The sequence below is a fragment of the Astyanax mexicanus genome, chromosome 21, assembly GCF_023375975.1.
Source record: "Astyanax mexicanus isolate ESR-SI-001 chromosome 21, AstMex3_surface, whole genome shotgun sequence".
NCBI lineage: Eukaryota > Metazoa > Chordata > Actinopteri > Characiformes > Acestrorhamphidae > Astyanax > Astyanax mexicanus.
In genome coordinates this window covers 26,774,944-26,785,894 of record NC_064428.1, presented here as the reverse complement: position 1 = coordinate 26,785,894, position 10,951 = coordinate 26,774,944, and positions in this window count along the sequence as shown.

Genomic DNA, 10,951 nt, shown 5'->3' with positions numbered 1-10,951 from the left:
TGAATAAATCTTTCTGTAAAATGTAATAAATAATTCCCTCAGTTTGAATAAATCGTTGCGTTACATGTATTAAATACTTTCTTCAGTTGTAATAAATCGTAATGTTAACTTTAATAAATAATTCCCTTTGTTTCAATAAAAGGTTCTGTTAATTAAAAAAATCTTCCCTTAGTTGTCATAAATCTGTTAATTTAATAAATAATTTCCTCAGTTTTAGTATATAGTTTTCTATTAAATAAAGTACTTCTGTAAGGATAGTACTATACTGGGGTAGCTGCTGGTGTAGTGGAGTATTTCACCTCAGATCAGCTCAGTTCAGTTCTGTTCTCTCCGTTTTGCTGGCTGAATAAATCTTCAGTAGGAACCGAAAATCAGAGCAGCGATTTCAGGCCGAACATATGAGAATCTGTTTTTGATTGGTAGTCGCCGCCGCGCGTTGCTGCTCATTTGCATAAAGTTAAGTTCTGGTCAACTCTCTCGCGTCACTCAAACCGCCCGCTTCGCATTGCGTCGCTGCCTGTCGCCCAGTGTCGCTCGCTCTCATTGAAAATGAATGACTTCCGGCTGCTTTGTCGCTCGCGTCGCGTTCGGTGTGGACGCACGGTTAAGGGCTGTCGTCATAATGGTCTGTGTGCACTTACTCTCTTTGTTATGCTGCCATCTGCCAATGGTGCTGGCACTAACATGATTATGATTCATGGAGGCCATCACTGTTTGCTGAATGTCCCCAACCATGTGAGTTGTGTCACATTCTCTTGTGTGTTCCCTCTCCATGGTACACTATATTGCCAAAAGTATTTGCTTGCCTGCCTTGTGTTTGGTGGTGTAAAGTGTGGCCATGAAGTTCTGTTCCATGAAATCTACTGTTCTTAAGCCAATCTGAAGACCACATGAAATTTGGAAGGCAACTTCTGTGCCTCAGCATCCTCTGACGTTGCTGTCGTTCCCAGTTGCTTCCACTGTGTTAGAATATCACTGACAGTTGTCTATGGAATATTTAGTAGTGAGGAAATTTTCACGCTAGACTTGTTGCACATGTGCTGCGTCCTATAACTTTCCCACGCTGGAATTTACTGATCTCCTGAGAGAGCGTCCCATTCTTTCACTAATGTCTGTAGAATAGTGTTCATGTTTGGGTGCTTGGTTTTATTGACACACTTGTGGTCATTGAAGTGATTGGAAAACCAGAGTTCAATTATTTGGATGGGTGAATATGGACTTTTGGCAACATATTTTATATACATATTCAAATATTTGTGTGTTACATATCAGAATTCCATGTATTGGAACTTGATAACACACATTCTAAGTCACTGAATGCAGGTGAGACTGTTAATGTGATTGTGGTGCATTATGCTGCCAACTGATCTAGACTTGGAGAGATACTGTCCACGTTAAACTGCCCAGTTTCGTAATGACGCAGAATGAGCTGGTCACTCTGTACTCAGAGCTGGTACGGCTGTATGGCTGCAAAGTCGAAAGCCTCTGTAAAGTCTCTGTATTGAATCTATCAAAGCAGGTTTTGCTGTTGTTGTTTCTCTGACAGCCTCAATTCTTTGTAAGAATTAATTCCGTAAGATTCGTCTGCATTTATGACTTGTTTATTTGTTTTTGAATTGCTCGTATTGTCTGTGCTGCTGGATCTGGATTCTTTTCACGCAGGTGTGTAGAGTGTGTGTGTGTGTATGAGAGAATGTGTAAAATGTGAGAATTGTTTGTGTTTTTTGTCCTCATACTGCTCCCTCCACCTCCTCCCTATTATAACAAACAATGAGCAGAAATCAAAAGATTCTAAAGACACGCGATCCTCAGGGATAGCAAGGCATTGTGGGAGATTTTAATCGCTGGCCGAGGCCCATGCAGAAAAAGGCAGGTTGTTCTTTTTTGTATGGGCGCTGAGGCGACAGTGACATTTGGGAAGAGAATGACGTTCTGAAGGCATTAACATGAGGACAAAGCCTCCGGCAGCCGAGGAAAACAAGAAAGAGAGAGAAAATGTTAGCTGTCACTTAATTGGGCACTGGCTTAGGTGGCATCTGCTACAGGTAGAGTATGTGTGCATGTGTGTGTGTGTGTGTATGTGTGCATGTGTGTGTGTATGTGTGTGTGGGTGTCTCTCTGTATCTGTGCTTTGTGAAGGATCGTGATGAATTGACATCAGTGCCCACAGATAGATGGAAACGTGGATCTGCTCACTTCATGGGTCTGTATTAATATATTAGTGCATCTCAGAAAATTAGAATATCATTGAAAAGTAATTTTATTTCAGTAATTCAGTTTAAAATGTGGAACTCATATATATTATTTAGATGTACTACACACAGAGGGATCTATTTTAAGTGTTTATTTCTTTTACTGTTAATGATTATGGCTTACCACCAAAGAAATGTAAAGAAAGTCCTGCTGGAAAATGAAATCTGCATCTCCATAAACATTGTCAGCAGAGGGAAGCAGGACTTTTTAGACTTAATAAAACACAGTGGATCAACACCAGCAGATGACATGACTCTCCAAACCATCACTGATTATCAGTACATTTTTAATTTCATTTGGAAATCAAGGGAGCAGAGTCTGGAGGAAGAGTGGAGAGACACACAGTTCAAACTGCTTGAGGTCTAGTGTGAAGTTTCCACAATCAGTGATGATTTGGAGAGACATGTCATCTGCTGGTGTGGGTCCACTGTCATTGAAAATTTGATGTGCCCATTAATGTCTAATATGCTGGCAACAAAAGTGAGTATACCCCTACGTATAAATGTCCAAATTGTGCCCAAAGTATCAATATTTTGTGTGGCCACCATTTTTTTCCAGCACTTCCTTAACTTTTTTGGGCATGAAAATCACTAGAGCTTCACAGGTTGCCACTGAAATCCTCTTTCACTCCTTCATGACAACATCACAGAGCTGGTGAATGTTAGAGATCTTGCACTCCTCTCAGTTTGAGGATGCCCCACAGATGCTCAATAGATGCCCCCAGTCCAGCACCTTTACCATCAGTTTCTCTAGTAAGGCAGTGGTTGTCTTGAATGTGTGTTTGGCATTGTAATTGTGGTGGAATCATGCTCTGCTTCAGTGTGTCACAGTACATGTTGGCATTCATGGTTCCCTCATTGAACTGTAGCCGGCAGCACTCATGCAGCCCCAACCATGACACTCCCACCACCATGCTTGATGGTAGGCAGGACACACTTGTCTTTGTACTCCTTGTCTGGTTGCCGCCACACACAATTGACACCATCTGGAACTTGGAGGCAAGGAAAAACTCCCTCAGAGCTGGAGGAGGAAGAAACCTTGGGAGGACCAAGGCTCACATATAGGGGGGGACCATCCTACCACTGGTCGGACAACTTTTAAATTAATGTTAAAAAGTAATTATACATCCCAACAGGCCTTATATATTCAGGTGTATAGCAACACCAACAATAGAAGCATTTAGAGTTCATATAAACTTTGATGTAATTGGTAGTGAAGAGTGAGCAACTTGTCCGAGACATGTTGCAAGAACTGGATGATGGGCAGTTGATCTGTGGTGGGGGCATGGATGAGGAAGACTGACTTCCAGAAACTTCTATCATACTGGTCGGACAGGGGACAGGAGAGCCTGAGGGTCCAACATCCACCGGTATCGGATCTGAGAGGTCTAATCTTCCTTCTGATTATCACTGCAATCACTGCAAAACACTTCCTTCGGGGGGAACAATTTTTGCAAATTGTTTTAAAGGTTTTAAAAGTTGAGTTTTAAAGGGAAAGCAACTTAATTCTATACACTTGCAATAGTAGTATGGGTAATTGAGGACCATGGAGGCACCCATTGAAGCTCACTGGTCTTCACTCACTATGAGTTCTGTTTAATATTTTTTTGAAGTGGATAAGTAGGTGCAGACAGCACAGACTGGTCTGGTATCAGAAAAGCCTAGTTGTATCTTCCAGGTTCTGCACAGACATGGAAGAAGAGAGCAGGCTCTAGATCAGTAGGTCACATCAAAGAGGAATGATTTCTTTATTCTATTCACTAGAGTGGTCCAAGCTGGTTTGAGGAATAGATAGATTGGTTCCTATTCATAAAGAAAGAGAATGAAGCACAACAATCAATTCTCTCTCTCTCTCTCTCTCTCTCTCTCTCACTCTCTTGCTCTCTCACTCATATGCACCTGATGGTTAGGGATGTATATCCCCCTGCCTTTATTACAGTGACAAGTCAATTTCATTCTTTTCTTCTTTTATGGACGCTGACTGGCCCTCATTGACTCACAATGGGCAGGATATAATTTTGCAGATGTTGGTGAAAAGCTCAAATGTCAGCTTTCCTTTCACATGGCCCATCCTGCCTTTGCCCACCGATGAATAATGTATCAGTCACCTTTGTCTCCAGTTCAATATTCGCCCATATATACAAAGGAGCGTAGAGAAAAAAACTACCAAAAAAAGAGGGTCTTAATTTATCTGCAGGAGCCGCAGAGGTACGAACCAAGTCTTGGACAGCTCCCTTAACAAGGGCACGAAGACGAAAAGTATGAGTATAGTAGACCTGCAGGAGAAGAAGGACACAAAGGAAACTTCTGTCTCACTGGTGTCCTCGGAGCTGAATGGGCTGTTATTAAGGCCAGAGGTCAAGTAAAAGAACGTGGACAAGAATTGTCTGGTATAGACCAGTCTCCACCTGTATTACTGTAGGTGTTGTTGTTTTTTTTGAAGAAGAAGAAACCTTAAAAATTGCTCTTATTAAACAGAATTCAATGTCCTTCAGCTGGTCAAACTCTATAGATTTGTTAATTCATTGTCACTTATTGTAAAAAAAAAAAAAAAAAAGTTACATCTAGACCGAATCCACACACAGAAATAAAACTAGATTTGTTTGACTTTGTCTGACGTGTGAATGATTCATGATTCAAGTTGGATGGAGGACAAAAACTGGTGGTTTGTCATGGAGGTAGCGATCTTGGACAGGGATGCTATAGCTGGTGAGCTATCGTGTTCTTTATGTAGATATATTGGGTAAGACCACTTGCCATTGTACTGCCAATTAATTGGCAAGATTGGGTGAGGCCACTGCTGAGACACCAAGGTAGATGTTGGATGAGGCCTTTACCCTTTTTGTTCTTTCAATGGTATCAAAAGGTAGAGATGCTGGACATGGATAGGAGCTGGTGGTCTTCCACTGAGGTGGTGATGCTTAACAAGTCCAATAGACAAATGCCTTGTTAAAAAAGGTCAACAGGAATGTCCCATACTGGTTTGAGCTGACAACTTTGGTGAGCAGAAAAGCATTTCACAATATACAACACATACTATCTGGATAAGGAAGTGGATAAGCTATAACACCAGAAAACCATATCTGGTTCCACAACTGTCTGCCAAGAACAGAAAGCTAAGGCTGCAGTGGGCATAGGCTTAGATAGAACCGTTAGAGACTGGAGAAATGTATCCTGGTCTGATGAATTTTGATATTTGCTGATCATTTCATGGGTAGAAGTTGGAATTTGGTGAAAACTGCTTGAATTTATGAACCTAACACGACTTGTTCCTTGCCACTGTGGCAAGTAGAGGCCTCTAGTGGAAGACTCCAGTAACACACATTGCACAGTGCATAGGCCATAGACTGTATATAAGTAGTGACAGCACATCAGGGGTTCGACAAGGGTTAAAAAGTGAAGCCACTACGTTCTTTACGCCCTCTGGTGGCTGGCTCCAATACAACTTTTAACCCCGCCTATTTCCATTCAACTAAATAAGAGAGATGGCGGAATCTTTTATCTAATATTACACATCCAGGATTTTTTGTTGGAAGTTAGGTTCTGTACATTCTGCAAGCCCCCCTCCTGTGTTAATAACCCCAGTGTTTTTCTTTACAGTTAATACATTTTATAGGAGTTATAACGTGATATTTAAAGGGGTGTGGTGATGTGGTGATTGACAGGTCACCTGAGAGCATGTACGTGCACCGCCACTGTGGCTTATGCCCGGATCAGACTACACGATTTTAGCCAGATTTTGACCTGATTTTGTCGGTGCCGACACATTACGTGCGTCGGACCCGAATTTCATTGTCGCGAGCGACAAAGGTCTTTGCAGTGTAACACAGTCAAAGATCAGTAATTTGACACAAGCGACGCTGTTGGAGCAAATTGTTTGTATTTTATCACCTAGTTTGACATGCTCCTCGACGTGCTGCCGGACTCTGACCAATAGGAAGACAGAGCGTTCTGCGGCGCACAGATATAAACACGGGAAAAGAAAGCGGCACCATGCTCCTGCAGTTCTCTGGAACAGAGAAACAGAAGAATAATCTATTAATAATCTATTTCATCCCTGAGATATTCTGTTTACATTCACTGAAACCTAAGTAGCTACATCTTTACCTTACCTTAAGTTCTCTCTGGAGTACACGAAGCATGTAATGTCCATTTGGGTCACCCAGGAACGAGCCCACAGTCGCTTCCCCCCCCCTTTTTTTTTCAGCACAAAAGCGCTTCCATCACGCAAATAGCTTCTGTAGCCGTGATTCTGACATAGTGAACATTGTGAGGGACAAAAATGTTGTGTAGTCTGAGCTTGGCATTAGTCGCAAAGCTCACAGTCAGATCTTTCTGACATTCGGATTTTACTGTTAAAAATTACATTTCTGAAGTAAAGCAATGGCTTGTTTAGCAGGTAACTGTTGTAACAGAGCCTCAGGGAAACGTTCTCTGCAGTTTTTTTCGGTAAGTAAATAATTTCCCTTCATCAATTAATTAATATTCATGTTCTTCTCCCTAATTTTAGTATCTGGGTTAGGTTTTTAACCTAGCATTATGTACTTAACGCTTAACTTAACGCTAAGTTAAGTAAGTTGTTTGGTGAAAATGACGGTGAAACGCAAAGAGTAAGTGAGGGGGAGGGCGGGGTTTTGGGTCATACGGCCCCACCCCCAACTCTGCCGCACCAGTTCTGGCTCCAATTTGCCTCTACTGCGCAAGCGCACGCAAGATGGCAGCTTTTATTTCGGCCATATTTTGGCTTCAAAGCGCCGTAATGAGAGTGAATGGGGACGTCCTGTCTGTACTTATAAACAATCTATGGCATAGTAACTGTTACGTTCACAACACAGTCGGTTGTTTACGCGAATGCACAGCCAAACAGCAAGAATATCTTTATGCTTATTTCACAATGTGTAATGTATTTTTACAAGATTTAGGCAGGTGAGCTTTTCATGTGTCCCCTTTAGTCTCTCCCTACCTGTTACTCACCGGAGTGCATTCACTTTTAATGCACTGTTTCATAATCACTCTACGTGAGCCTGAACAGAGCGAGAGAAAGAGAGAGAGAGGGAGAAAGAAAGAAAGAGAGGGAATGGACTGCATTGTGCTCCACTGAAAGCCATAGAGACCTGGCTGCCATCGATAGCCTTGTATCCCAATGACGCAGACTCACAGTGGACCCTTAACAAAAGCCAGCGGCAGCTGCGTAATTGTAACGCTCCGAAGCCATCAAGGTGTCTTTTTCCTTTTTTTTCCTCCACCACTCTGGATCAATCAGGTGCAGACACCCCCCTCCATGTCCAGCCGGGCAAACTCCTGGCCCTTCTATACACACTTTAACACACTCCCCTACCGCTCACACTCTCTCCCCTTTAAACTGTGTCGACTACGCCAAGCTCCATTTATTCAGCAGCTGGCCATCATTTAAATTTGACTCATATTGTGAGGCTACTGTGAGGCTGCAAGCACTTCTCAGTATCCCTCTCTCACTCTTTCTTTCTCTCTCTCTCTCTCTTTTTCTCCCCATGCTTTTCTGTCTCTTGCTTTCAATGTTGTTTCTCTTCTTGTCTTTCTGGCTTTCTTGTGGTTCTCGTTCTACCTTTGTTTCTTTCTCTTCATCACTCTTTTTCTTTCTCTTTCTATCTCTCTCTTTGGCTACGTTCACATAACAATTACATCTATTCTGTTTTTTTTTTGCTAGATTGGATTAGATTTTTGGACGACAGCACTTAGGGCATGCATTCAGGTAAAAAAAAAAAAAAAAAAAAAACAGACAAAAATCCAATTCAAATCACATTTATGTTCGCCTACCCACAAAAAGCATATGTATCCAATCTAGAACCACATATAAAAGTAAATCAAGTCTGTGTAATATTCTTTTTTGTGATCATTTTTTTATTTATTTATTTTTATCCACATTACCAGCAATAATGTACATTACAATATTGAAGAACAAAAAAGATGAGGGTGATTGTGTATGCCACCCTCGAACTCCCTCCCACCTCCCCAAGGCACCCCACCCCAATGGCCAGTTAATAAAAACAATGTGATAGTATTCAGAAATTGAACTAAAAGTTCAGAGCAATGCCATAAACATCTCAGCAGCATTTTCCCAAGCCAGTAGTGTCTTTTCCTTAGCGCCATGAATGCGGGCGGTAACAAAGTTCCAGGTTGATAACGTTAATGCTGAAGTCTGTGTAATATTCTAACAAAAAATCTGGTTTGAGTCACTTCAGCCTGTGTAAACAGCTTTATGGTGTTTTAGTTCCAGTGCCAATCACTTCCATGGCCACAGGTTTATCAATTAAAGCAAGCACCTGTGCAACAAGTCCAGTTCTGAAATTTCCTCACTACTAAAGATTCCACAGCCAACTGTCAGTGATATTCTTACAAAGTGGAAGCGACTGGGAATGAAAGCAATTCACTCTGTCAGAGTCACTACATCACTACAGACCTCCAAACTTCATGTCGCTTCAGTTTAACTCAAGAACAGTAGAGCGTAGAGAGATTCATGGAATGGGTTTCCTTGGCCAAGCAGCTCCATCTAAGCTTTATATCACTATATTTAACACAGGCAGGATGATACTTTTGGTAATTCACACTTTACAACATTTACACTTTTCTGGTCAGGACCTTCAGACCTTTTAGTTTGATACAAGCCAAAATAGCCGGTGCCACAAAGTACAGTTATCCAGACCAATTTGGACCAAATATGTAAAGTTGAGACTGGATAGCAACACTCATTAATCAATACAAGAGGAAAAATATTTAGTGTTGTGCCAAAAAATCAGACCATCCTTTGGTAGAATATAAAAACAGGTTCTGCTCATTCTGTTGTGTGATTAACATGCACTTACAGAAAGACAGATTTTGACAAGGAGACAAAATCCAGCATAACACCCAAGAACATGCCACTGTCTGCTGCAAGTCCAATCAGTGTCAAGAAAACTTTACTTTCAATGTTTTTCCCCATCTTTTATTACTCTCTTCATCTCCCACCCTCCTTTTCCTCTCTTACTCCAAATGCTTCTCTCTTTCTTTTCATCTTTCTCTCTCACTCCTCCCTATCATTCTCTCTCATCACTTTATCCCTTGTTCTCCTCTCCACTAGTTGCTCTCCCTCTCTTTTACTATCTCTTTATCTTTTTATCTCTCTCATTTACTGTCCATTCTTCCTTACAATGTTTCTTTCCATCTATTGCTCTTTTCCTCCCTCTCTCTTCTCTCTATCCCTCTCCACCACTTGATTTATTTTTTCTACCTCTTTTGCTCTTTCCTTTATTTCTTCTTCTTCTTTCTATCCATTTCTCATTTACTGTTCATGCTCCTTTCTTGTTTACAAAGTTTCTTTCCATCTATTGCTCTCCCCCTCCCTCTCTTTTCTCTCTATTTCTCTCCCCCTCTCCTCTTTCTCTCTATCTGTCCATCTCTCATTCACTGTCCATGCTCCTTTCTTGCTTTCAATGTTTCTTTCCAACAACTGCTCTTGTCCTCCCTCTCTTTTATCTCTAGTTCTCTCTCTCCCTCTTCTCTTTCTCTCTGCCTTTACTCTCTAGCCCTCCCTTTCCCTCTCTCTTCTCTCTATCCTTCTCTAACACTTGATTTCTTTTTCTTTACCTCTTTTCCTCTGTAGTTCTTTTATTCTTTTTTCTATCCACCTTTCTCATTTACTGCTCATGTTCCTTTCTTAATTACAATGTTTCTTTCCAACTATTGCTCTCATCCTCCCTCTCTTTTCTCTTCATTCCTCTCTCTCTCCCTCTCCTCTTTACTCCTCTTTCTGTCTCTCTCTTATCTCTGTATCCTTCTCTTACACTTGATTTCTTTTTCTTTTTCTCTAACTTTTTTGCTCTTTCCTTCTTTTCTTCTTCTTTTTATTTCTATCCATCTTTCTCATTCACTGTTCATGCTTCTTTCTTGCTCACAATGTTTCTTTTCCACGATTGCTCTCGTCCTCCATCTCTTTATTCTCTCTCCCTCTCTCTCTTTTCTCTGTATTCCTTTTCTCTCTCTCTCTCTGTCTCTCTCTCTCTCTCTCTCTCTCTCTCTCTCTCTCTCTCTCTCTCTCTCTCGCTCTCTCTCCCCTCCTGTGTCTGCACTAGCCTGTCATTAATTTCTAGCCTCTGCAGGTTGTATAAAGAGAGAGATGAAAGGGAAGAAAGGTGTGGAGCTGTACACTCTCTTTAACAGCAGCTCTGTTTATTGGGCAAAATAGCAGAGCAATATTTTTTTGTCAGCGGTTTACTCTAAAAAGCCTTTTCGTCCGCTCGCGTATTGAAAGGAAAGCAATAAAGGGCCTTTCAATAGGCATGAATAAAAAAGACAGAGAGAAAGAGAGAGAGAGAGAGAAAAGAAAGAGAAAATAGAAAAGAGCCTTCGGGGGGTTGGCCAAAGGGCCGCTATTCTTCGGCTGGTAATCAAATTGAAGCTGAAATGAAATGGAGGTTTCTTATGAAAATGGCCTTTGTTGACGGGGCAGGCTGGTAATTCATAAACAATGCACCGGCCCTTTTGTAACGGGTAATAATATATTCATGCTCTTGGAAGGCGAAGTGCTGGGGGGGGGGGGGGGGATGGAGGGGGATGAACAGTAGCAGGGCTGGAGTACAGTGGATAAAAGGCTACAGAGGTTGGCTGACTCGATCATCTCTCACACTGTCTCTCTGTCTCTCTCTTTCTCTCTACTCCAGTTCTCCATCTTTTCCTCTCTCCCT